Source organism: Camelus bactrianus, chromosome 1 (genome assembly GCF_048773025.1).
Source record: "Camelus bactrianus isolate YW-2024 breed Bactrian camel chromosome 1, ASM4877302v1, whole genome shotgun sequence".
Taxonomy (NCBI): Eukaryota; Metazoa; Chordata; class Mammalia; order Artiodactyla; family Camelidae; genus Camelus; species Camelus bactrianus.
The window spans coordinates 121140508-121151934 of record NC_133539.1 but is presented as its reverse complement, the minus strand read 5'-3'; positions in this window follow the sequence as shown (position 1 = coordinate 121151934).

Sequence of the window (11427 nt, the reverse complement as noted above, 5' to 3'; positions counted from 1 at the left end):
CTTTGGCTTATAGGTGGCCATCTTCACCCTCTGTCTTCCCATGGCCTTCTCTCTGTACATGTCTGTGTTCAAATTTCCTCTTTTGTAAAGATACCATCATGTTGGATTAGGACATACCTTAATGACTTCATTGCAACACAACTCCCATTCTAAAGACCTTATCTCCCAACACAGTCACATTCTGAGGGGCAGGGCGTTAGGACTTCACTCATGAATCTGGGCAGGACTGGAGGAGGGTGGGGGGCACAATTCAGCCCGTAACAACTTGGATCTGTTTTCAGATGCTCAGTTTGTCCATTTCTGTGTCACTATCACAGGTACGAACTTAGAGAGTCCTCAGGAGGTAACCTACTATTTAGAAATAAACTTTTCTTAATAGTCCAGGTGTTACATCCTTTGTCAAACTTTCCCCAACCTCTTCTTTCTCCTACAAGAAACAGATATCTCTCACTGTATTTTATTTGAACCTTTATTTTAACAATGTTCCCCTTTATAAAGAGGTGTGCCGACTTTTAGCTTCAAACTAGATCGATAGCTCCCAGGGCTCAAATAATTTAAAATTTAAAATTATTAATTAAACATTCATATTTGACATTATTAACAGCATTTCATCAATGACTTAACTATGCCTCCAACACTGTGCTGTGAGTTTTGCTTGCACCATCTCATAAGTACCCTGTGAAGTCGGCATAAGGCTCAGAGAAGTAAAGTTACTTGCCTGAGGGAACAGAGCATGTAAATGACCTGTTGACAGTCCCACCCCAGTTCCGTTTTGGCTCCACATCGCAAACTCTTAACCATTACGCAGTACTGCCTTCATTGCTATTTTGTATCCTCTTCCATCTCCAAGCAGAATGCCTGGTGTACCATAGGCTCCTGATATATGTGCTTATAAAAAGAACCAAGCTGAAAGCACACCCGTCTACTTGGATGCTGTCATCCTTTCTATTTAAAGCCCTCTGACTAGTGAGCTATCCTAGGTCTGGGCTCCTGTGGTGGAAGTAACAGATACGCGGTCAGGGTCCTCCTCATCCTCCTGACGCATACAGCTTGTTCCTCCAAATAGTGACAGCCCCCTTTTCCTGCCTGTGCGCTCCTGGTCTCTAGCATAACTCTTGGGCTCAAACCAACCTCCATTACAGCTGTTTACTTAGTGCTACCATTTCTCAGCGCGTCAAGCCAATGCCATAAAAAGTTCTCACTTAAAGACCAAAAATAAAACAGCTTCTGTGAAAGACAGCCAACACATGCTCATTCTCCATTATCGCTGGAGAATTTACACACTGGTTTACCTATGAGTATGTGAGGAGTGGACAGTGTAACAATGGATGTGATTTGGTGGGTGTCTCACTCGGCTTGGGCTGCTGTAACAAAATACCACAGACTGGGTGCAATTAAACAACAGAAATTTATCTTCTCACAGATCTGTAGGCTGGAAAGCCCAAAATCAAGGTGACAGCAAATTTGGCTTCTGGTAATCTCTTTCTGGCTTGCAAACAGCCACTTTCTCACTGTGTCCTCACATGGTCTTTCCATGGTGGGTGCACACAGGTAGAAAGAGAAATTGAGAGCACTCAGGTGTCTCTTTTTAAAAGGACACTGATCCTGGGGGAGGGTATAGCTCAGTGGTAGAGCGTGTGCCCCTCATGCTCTGAGGTCCTGGGTTCAATCCCCACTATACCTCCCTCAAAAAGTATAAATAAATACATAAACTTAATCACCTCCCCCCATCAAAAATATACCTAAAAATTTTTTTTTTTTAAAAAAGAACACATCCTACTGGATTTAGGCATCACCCTAATGACCTCATCAAAACTTAATTACTTCCTTAGGGACTCCATCTTGAGGTTAGGCCTTCAACATATAAATTTGGGGGATGGGGGATATAAGCATTCAGCTCATTATCGGTCACGTTGCCTCAGGATGGAAACAGGGAGGAGGCCCTGGAAGATCATAGCACATTGCTGGGCTCAGGAAGTATGACTAGAGTAGTATCTGTTTATGCCTAAATTGTTTCATCTTTCCTGTATGCGAGCATCCACATTTCTAGAAAGTTCTAAACAACCCTGCCTACTCAGAATTTATTTATAAGTGTTTGAGTTTCCTGGGTGATGTCTGTATTATTTAATGGTGTAAAAAAAAAAAGTAAAAGTAATCAAAATGAATAGTCTCCATTACTCTCCATCTTCAGCATTAAAATATAATTCTCATCCTAGTTGAGATTGCTTTCCTTAAAAATGCTTTATTTAAAATTGTTTTTTGAGTTACTTTTGCTTTATTTAAAATAGTTTTTCTGAGTTATTTCCTTGAGCTAACCCAAACAACCCTTCTTTCCTTAATATTAGTTTTCAGACACTTACATCTAACTGTATCTCCCCAGAGGCCCTTGTTTACAGTTATACAATTTTTATTGCTACAGAATTCCTTTTTCTGTTGCTCTGAGGTCCTGTCCAAGTCTGACACCCTACGACTCTGAGATGCCTCGTGATGAAAGCAGTGTTTTAAAGTCTAGGCTTGTCAAGCTCAAGAAGAATGTAAGGTTGAAGCAGTGAACAGAGCAACAGAAGTGCTGTTACTGCTCCTGTCCTGCTGAATTGGAAAAGGAGCTCAGAATGACTGCACCGTTGAGTCCCCTTCCTTCATGTAGCTGTAAATTCATAAACACGTTGTTTTTCAAGAGCGTGTTAAGGTTTTCTGCTTCCCAAGGATTTCTCCCCAAGTGTTTTCGATGGCGTCCCACCATGCATATCTTATCATGTAAAAACGGACTCTCTGCCGCCCTAACAGCAGGTGCCCAACTCCATCTGCATTGTTCTTTACACTTTTATCCTTATTAGGAGCTTACCGCCTTTGTTTTCCAGAAGAGGCAGACTTGTAACAGGTGCCTTCACTTGGCAGCTTAACATCCCCCAGCTGCTAAGTTCCCGGCAGTCCGTGCTGGGTTTCTTGCTATGGGTGGAGGCAGAGGTGATGGCGGGACTACCACTTGAAATTTAATATGTGTTAATGAAGGCAAGCTCGTGTGCCCGCCGCACCATGAGGCCTAGCAAACTGAAACATCGAAGTTTGGAGCAGAGAAAGGTTTATTGCAGGGCCGAGCAAGGAGGACAGGGTAGCTAGTGCCCAAGAAAACCCTGAGCTCCCCAAAGGGTTTCAGCAAAGGATATTTAAAGGCCAGGTAAGGGAGGGGGGTCGCAGGTATGTGATCAGCTCATGCACAATTCTCTAGTTGATGGTAATCTATCCTTAGGTGCCAGAAGGTCTGGGAGCCACACATTCTCAATTATCAGGTAGTTAATTTCTTCCCTTTGGTGGTGGCTCTGAAGCATCTGACAAACTCAGGAAACAGATATGAGATGCTATTATCTGGGTCCTTCAGAGAGGAGCCGCAGCAGAGGACATGGGGGAGGGGTCTGACCCTGGAAGGCCCCCCAGGGTCCTGCTCAGTTACGTATGCATCAGACTGGCTGTAACATCCAAATGAAGAATTTCATTTTGCTCATTTTGAACATGTAAGGGCTAAAGAACACATTTTTAAAATGCTCCCCGGACAACGGGTTTTCGGCGCTGTCCTAGCTTAGGTGCTCTCTCCCTCTCCATCCTCCTTGTCGCCAGAAGAGCAGGAGTCACTATGACCCAAGCCATGTTTGGCCCTCTTTTCTGAGAGCACACCCTCCTCCATAAGACCCCCAGGCAAAATCTGACACAATCACTCCTTGGGACCACAATTCCTGGCCAGAGTCACAAGAAGAGAGCGGTAAGACACCTGCTTCTGCCCAGGCAGAGTGGGCTATTTACTAAGTAATTGTCCCTCAGCTCCCAAGACATCATTCTATACCCTTCTTAGTGATGCTGGGATTCCACAAACCACGGGATCCCATTGCCAGCTACCCCCGCCTTGGGCTCTGCCAGCAGAGGGCAACTGAGTCTGAAGGAATAAGAAGGGACTTGCTCCTTCCCGGTTCCATTTTGCTTTCCGCACGGCGATACCCCTTCCCGCCAGGCTGCACTTCAGCGGGAGCATTTATTTCCACAGCACGGGTGGAAGCGAGCTCTCAGTTTTCTCAGAATCAGTCTTGCGGCCCCTCTCAGAGGTCTGAGTCCCAGCCCCCAGGACCCTCCTCAGCCCAGAGACAAGAGCATCAGCTGCCTGTGAGCCCCTCCCAGGTCTGGGTCCCAACCTCTCTCCCCATGGGCACTAGAAAAGTTTGTGGAGAGACCTTCTGTATTCACACGCCTGGGTTGGAATTCAGGCCATTTTCTTTGAATATTAAAGGTAAGGGGCTGGAGGACTTGGGGACGTGCTTCTGATTAAGTGTTAATGACTCACAAAACTGTGTCTGTCTCTGCCAGACACCTGTCCCAGGTCTCGGTGGAGAGCCTATATGCACCTCAGGCTCAGAACGTCTAAAATGAAATCACAGTCCTCCCCTTTAACTCAGTGACTGTTGGCTCCATGGACCAGTTTCTAGCAAGAACTGTTTTTTACCTTCACAGTCTCCAGGTCCTGTCAGTTTTAGTTCCTAAATGTCTCCTACTTCCATCCCTACTTCACAACCCATGTTCAGGTCCCCTGACCTCAGTGGGTTACTGGAAAACCCTCCCAATTTGTCTCTTTGCCTCCAACTATTTCCCTTCTAATTTTTCTTGCACGTGTATAGCTTTTAAAAGATCTAAAATGAAAATAGGAACATCATTTGCAGGACACACTCCCAGACTGATGACAGGTAAAGGATACAGATGGAAATCAGCAGAGGGAAAACGTGCACAGGGCTGCGTCCAGACGAAACCAGGAGTAAGCGTCTGGCTTGCCCTGTCCCGGTGGGGTCTCACGGATAGCGCTTACCTTCCCAGCCAGTAAGTGTGACAACGTGTGCAAAATGTTGCCAATCAGGGAAGCTCATCCAAGCCTTTGTGGGGTGGGGTGGGGGGAGGTTAGTTTTTGTTTTTCTGGAGGCCAGTCACTGGAGGGGCAGGGGGGAGTTTTTGGTTTTTTGGAGGCCAGTCACTGTAGGCATGCAGTGTCCACACCAGTGACTTTAGCTACTCAGTCCCCACCACCCACCCCTCCCCCATAGGTCAAACTGATAACGTCATGACCTAGAGGCTCAGTGTACAACAGGCATTCACATTAGTCACATTATTAGCTTGAACTAACCGGCATAGCCCAGGGCATCAGGCATACAAAGACACTCTTTTCAAGCGGGATATTCCCAGGGCTCAGAGATCTTCTTCCAGGGCCCAAGCCAAGGGCTAGTCTTGAAGACTTTGGGAATGTGCAGTGTTTCAGTGGTCCAGGCTTGCAGAGTCAACCCCTTCTGCACGGTATTATACCATTGTTGATGGGCATTTAGGCGCTTTCCATTTTTAATCAATTTGAATCACGCTGCTATGAACATTCTTGCATGTGTTTTTGGTGAAGATTTGAGTGCATTACTACTGGGTGGTTACTTAGGAGTGGGCAATATCTATGAAAACAATCAACAGACAATCAATAATAAGAATAGAAAAGAGTTTTATTTGAGCCAAACTGAGGACTAGCCTGGAAGCCCGCTCCCCAGATGACTCGGAAAAAAATGCTCCGGAGAAGCAGGGTTTTCAGTGCAGTTTTATATCTTGTCAGAACAAAGAGCATTAAACAAATCATAGATACATTTCTTCAACATTTCAAAAAAAAAAAAAATTAACAGACCATCAGGTACACGGTGAGTCACGGTGGCCTTGGCATCTGGGAAGGGAGTCTTATCATCAAAGGAGGACCAGCATTGGTGTCCTGGAAAGAGAGGCATTTAATCTTTATTTTTAACAGGGACATTCTTTACTTCTGGTCCATGTGCCATTGTCTTTAATAATTAAAGCAGATGTACAGTGTATGTTGGATAGGCCACAAACGGCTCCTTTATTTAGCATAAAATTCAAGTTAACTCATGTATAAACCAGAATGACTTCCCATACCTCAGAAGGTGAACATCTCTTTTATCAAAATGATGGGTCATAGGATATGTATTCAGCTTTCTCAGACACTGCCAAGTCATCTTCCAAAGTGACTATGCAAATTTACGCCTACCATCAATGTACACAAGTTTTTGATGTCCTTTCTTAAAAACAGTTTTATTGAGGTACAACTGACATACAATAAAATGCATTCTACAGTGTACAATTTGATCAATTTTGACACATGTATATGCCTGTAAAACCACCACCAAAAGCAAGATAGTAAAACTGTTATTCACCCCTTAGACTTTTCCTTGCGTTCCCAACATTCTCTTAATGAGTTTGTTTTCTGTTTCAATTAGCCAGAGCCAGTTTCCGTTGTTGACAAGTGAGACTTCCCGGTTGATATAATCCCATCTTACATTTTTCTTGCATTTTTGTCCAGCTGGGCCTTCTGCATTTCTTTTCATTCCAACAGATTCTTGCTGAGTATCTACAATGTATGCCAGGAATTTGGACTCTGATCTTTGCCTCTGTAAGTCAATTTGGCTGGACTCCAGGCCCTCTGATGGCAGCTTTGTCCTCAGAATTTCTGGTAATTCCACACTGCCTTTTATCCCCTCTTTGCTGCACACTCTTTCTCTTGAACCCTCATTGTTCCAGTCCTTGTCCTTCCTGGTTGGCCCAGAACCAAACTCCCCCGGGTCCAGCTCCAACGGAGGATTTCCCAGATGTTGAGGGAAAGGGCCTCTCCCTCAGCTCTTCATTAAGATGCATAGTCCTGTGTTGTGGGGTGAATTGTGTCCCCTCAAAAATGATGTGCTGGAGTCCTAACCTCCGGTTCGTTGGAACGTGACTGTATTTGGAGACAGGGCCTTTATAGAAGTAATCCAGTTAAAATGGGATCATTAAGAGCCGGCTCTGATCCAATACAATGAGTGGCCTTATAGGCGGGGAAATTTGGAAGCAAAGTCCCACATGGAAGGTTGATGATGCAGAAAGACACAGGAGAAGATGGCCAGACCTCAGCCGGGGGAGTCCTGGAGCAGACCGCTCTCACAGCCCTCGGGAGGAATCACTGCTGACACCATGACTCTGCACATCAGCCCCCAGAACTGCCAGACAGTGAGTTTCTGGTTCAGCCACTCCATTTGTGCTAGTCCATTGAGGTAGCCCCAGCAAACTGGCCACAAGGGAGGACGACTCAGCTTTCCCCCAATGGTTCCCAGATCTTGTGTGTACAGCAGAGGCTCTGAGCAGAGTGCCTGCCCTTTTGGAAACACTATTTGCTGTAAAAATTGAGTCGGGAGAGAAGAACTTGGGAAGAATAAACTAACTCAAGATTATCTGGCCATTCGTGAGAACTTGACCATGGCCTGGGTAAGTCATGAAGGTCCATGCTCCGTTTCTTTCTGTTCTCTCGAGTTGGTAAGCATGGTTCGTTTTCCAGCAGCCATCTGTGGGGACACAGGGACTCCTGCACTGAGTGGCTATTCAGATCTGCTCCACCGTTGGAGGCGGGGAACTGGGAATGTTATCTCCCAGGTCCTATTCGTGGGAACTTTCCCCAAACCGGAAGATTAATAAAATGTTGATAGAGGCAGATACAGCCTGTCTTGAAAACTCCCTGAAATGTCCTTATCACCTTTAATTGATGATCAGCCCAGGTTGCCTTCGAAGAACTGACTTCAAGCTGAGTCCTTGTGAGGACTGGATTTTGCTTTATTTGTAAAATGTGAAGTTTCAGAACTCCTGTTGGCCTTGACGTTCAAACTTTGGATTAAAGAGGAAAAAGCAGGGAGAAAGAGAATGACATAAAGTACATTGGAAATGTTAAATGGATTCAGAGCAGAGGACTGACTGCCCTTCCAGGTGGACCTGGTAATAAAGAATATAATCAATGTGTCCCATGAGGAACTTCTTCTCCATTTCAAGTCCCTCCTTTGGCTATTTTCACCCTTTGATCTCCACCTCTGTTTTTAGTCTTTAGGTCTAGATTTGAATGTATTTCAGCAAAGCTGCATAAGTGATCCACTTGTTTGAGCCTCAGGGGTCAGATTCTGAATGCTGCCTGAAAGTAGGTATGGTTATACCCTCAGAAACTTGTTCTGGTGACATGAGCAATTGCCTGGGCTTGCTAGGCACATATATCCTGAGAAAACTCTAAAAGATACATACCCTCCATTTTTCACAGCAGCACTATTTAGAAGTCAAGACATGGAAACAACCTAAATGTCCATAGACAGATGACTGGATAAAGAAGATGCAGTATGTTTATTCAATGGAATACTACTCAGCCATAAAAAAGAATGAAATAATGCCATTTGCAGCAACATGGATGGACCTAGAGATTATCATATTAAGTGAAGTAAGTCAAAGACAAATATCATATGATATCACTTATATGTGGAATCTAAAAAAATGATACAAATGAACTTATTTACAAAACAGACACACAGACATAGAAAACAAATTTATGGTTACCAACAGGGAAGGGGGAGAGGGATAAATTAGGAGTCTAGGATTAGCAGATACACATGAATATATATAAAATGGATAAACAACAAGGTCCTACTATATAGCAAAGGGAATTATATCCCATGAAACCTGTAATGAAAAAGAGTAAGAAAAGAAATGTATATATCTACATACATATAACTGAATCACTATGCTGCACACCAGAAACTAACACAACGTTATAAATCAACTACCCTTCAATAAAAAAAACAAAAACAAAAACAAAAACAAAACAAAACATCTAGAGCTCCTCTGCATCTCTGGCTCAGTTCCCCTTTGTTTCCACAGTCTAGTGCTGTTGCCCTGTCCACAGAGGTTGGTTTTTTCTTTCCTTTTTTAAAATTGAGAGAAAATTCATGTAATGTAAAGCTCACTATTTTAATGTTTTAAAAGTATACGTTTCAGTGGTTTTCAGCGTGTTCACAGCATCTTGCAGCCGTCAGCACTAATTCAGAACATTTCCATCACTGGGAAAGAGACCTCACACCCACCGTCTGTCACCTCCTGATGCCCCACCCCTCCAGGCCTTGGCAACCAGCAGTCTACTTTATGTCTCTGTGGATTTGCCTATTCTGGATATTTTGTGTAGATGGAATCATACAGTACAGGGACATATGCCTGGCTTCTTCCACTTAGCGTGTTTTTGAGGTTCATCCATGTTGTTCCGTGCATCGGTATTCCATTCCTTCATATGCTTATTATTCCATCGTATGGACAGGCCACGTTTTATTTATTCATTCATCAGTTGATGGACATTTGGGTTATTTCCATTTTTTGGCTTTCCTGAGTAAGAGTGCTCTGAATATTCATGGACCAGTTTTTGTTTGGATATATGTTTTCAGTGTACTTGGATACATACCCAAGAGTAGAATTGTTGGGTCACATGCTAACTCTATGTGTAATTTGTTAAGGAACTGCCAAATGTTTCCTGGAGTTTGTTTTCTTTGTTTTTCCAAGAGGAGCATGTTAAGATTGATCTCAGGCACACTTCTGTTGAGGGCCAGCTGAACTGTCAGAAATGCCCACCATAAACTTGAAGATGCAAGAATGATGCCCAGGTGAGATGCCAAAGTTGGCTATTTCAATTTGGGCATCACCCAAATGCAGTGATTGTTAAAGGTACGGGGAGATGAGGTCTCTGAGGGTGGTAACAGGTGGAGAGAGGGGGATACAAGAGGCCTTTTGTCGGCTGAACACTGTCTAGGACTGTGCCTTAGGTGTGTTGTCAATTTAATCACCACAGAACAAGTGGTTGCTTCAATTAGTCCCATTTTGTAGATGGGGCAACTGAGGCTCCCTGAGGTTAAGCATATGGACTAGTTTGCATAGCTTGTATGTAGCAGAGCCAGGACTTAAACGCTTGTAAAGACCATAGATACAACCTGAAAAAAATGTAAGGGATTAGAGGTAGATTTAAAAGCAGAGGGTACCGTTAAGTGCAACAGGATGGGGTCGGCGGCGTGGGGTTCCAGAATAAAAGAGAGATTTCTAAAACAATATTTATTTATCTATTTATTTATTTTTATTGAAGTATAGTTGATTTACAATTTTGTGTTAATTACTGGTATACAGCATAGTTATTCATTTACGCATATATATGTATATATTCCTTTTCATATTCTTTTTCATTATAGGCTATGGCAAGGTATTGAATATAGTTTCCAGTGCTGTACAGTAGGACCTTGTTGTTTATCTATTTTATATATAGTAATTAATATCTATAAATCTAGAACTCCCAATTTATCACTCACCAACCCCCTTCCCCATCTGGTAACTATAAGTTTGTTTTCTGTCTGTGAGTCTGTTTCTTTTTGTTAATAAGTTCATTTGTGTCCTTTTTTTTTTTTTTTTTTAGATTCCACATATAAATGATATCATATGGTATTTTTCTCTCTCTTTCTGGCTTACTTCACTTAGTATGACAATCTCCAGGTCCATACATGTTGCTGTAAATGGCACTATTTTATTCTATTTTATGGCTGAGTAGTATTCCATTGTATAAGTATACCACAGCTTCTTTATCCAGTCATCTGTTGATGGACGTTTAGGTTGCTTCCATGTCTTGGCTACTGTAAATAGTGCTGCTGAGAACATTGGGGTGCAGGTGTCTTTTCGAATTAGAGCTTCCTCCAGATATATGCCCAGGAGTGGGATTGCTGGATCATAGGGTAAGTCTGTTTTTAGGGTTTTGAGGAACCTGCATACTGTTTTCCATAGTGGCTACACCAGACTACATTTCCACCAACAGTATGTGAGGGTTCCCTTTTTTCCACATCATCTCCAGCATTTATTGTTTGTGGACTTTTTAATGACGGCCATCCTGACTGGTGTTAGGTGATACCTCATTGTGGTTTTGATTTACATTTAAGAGAGATTTTTTAAATTTGTTGTTTTAGGAAAAGGTTGTCCACTGTGCCAACTGTTACAAAGGGGTCAATTAAATGCAAAACATATGTGTGTAATAGTATCTCATTATCACACTTCTGACCCACTGTATCCCTCGGGATGGTCCCGGCTCAGATTTTAGCAAATACGTCGTGGGCTGTGTGCTGCTGCCCTGCATGCATTTCTGCCTGCAGAACACAGGACACCACTGAATCTCTGTTATAGACAGTAAGTGCATTTCAGAAGGAGTAAGGAAACCTATTATTCATAGAGAAAGCAGTGTCACCAAAACTGGAATTTCAGAGCAAAATGAGGTTTTTCTCACATTAAGCCATAAAGTAAATTTGAGTGTATAAGACTAAATGACTCAGCACTAGAAGGAAAACAATTATATTGCAGTGTTGAAATAAAACCATATTTTATGGGTAATGAGGCAGTACACTCACCCTTCCTTGGTATTTTATATCTTCTGCTTTTTTCTCCCTCCTCAGATGGTGATGAGTGGACCTGAGATTAAAGTGCCATTATTTCTGAGCACTGAAGCACAGCCACACCATGGCAACATCCAGAAATCGCGGGCAGTCTCAGCCA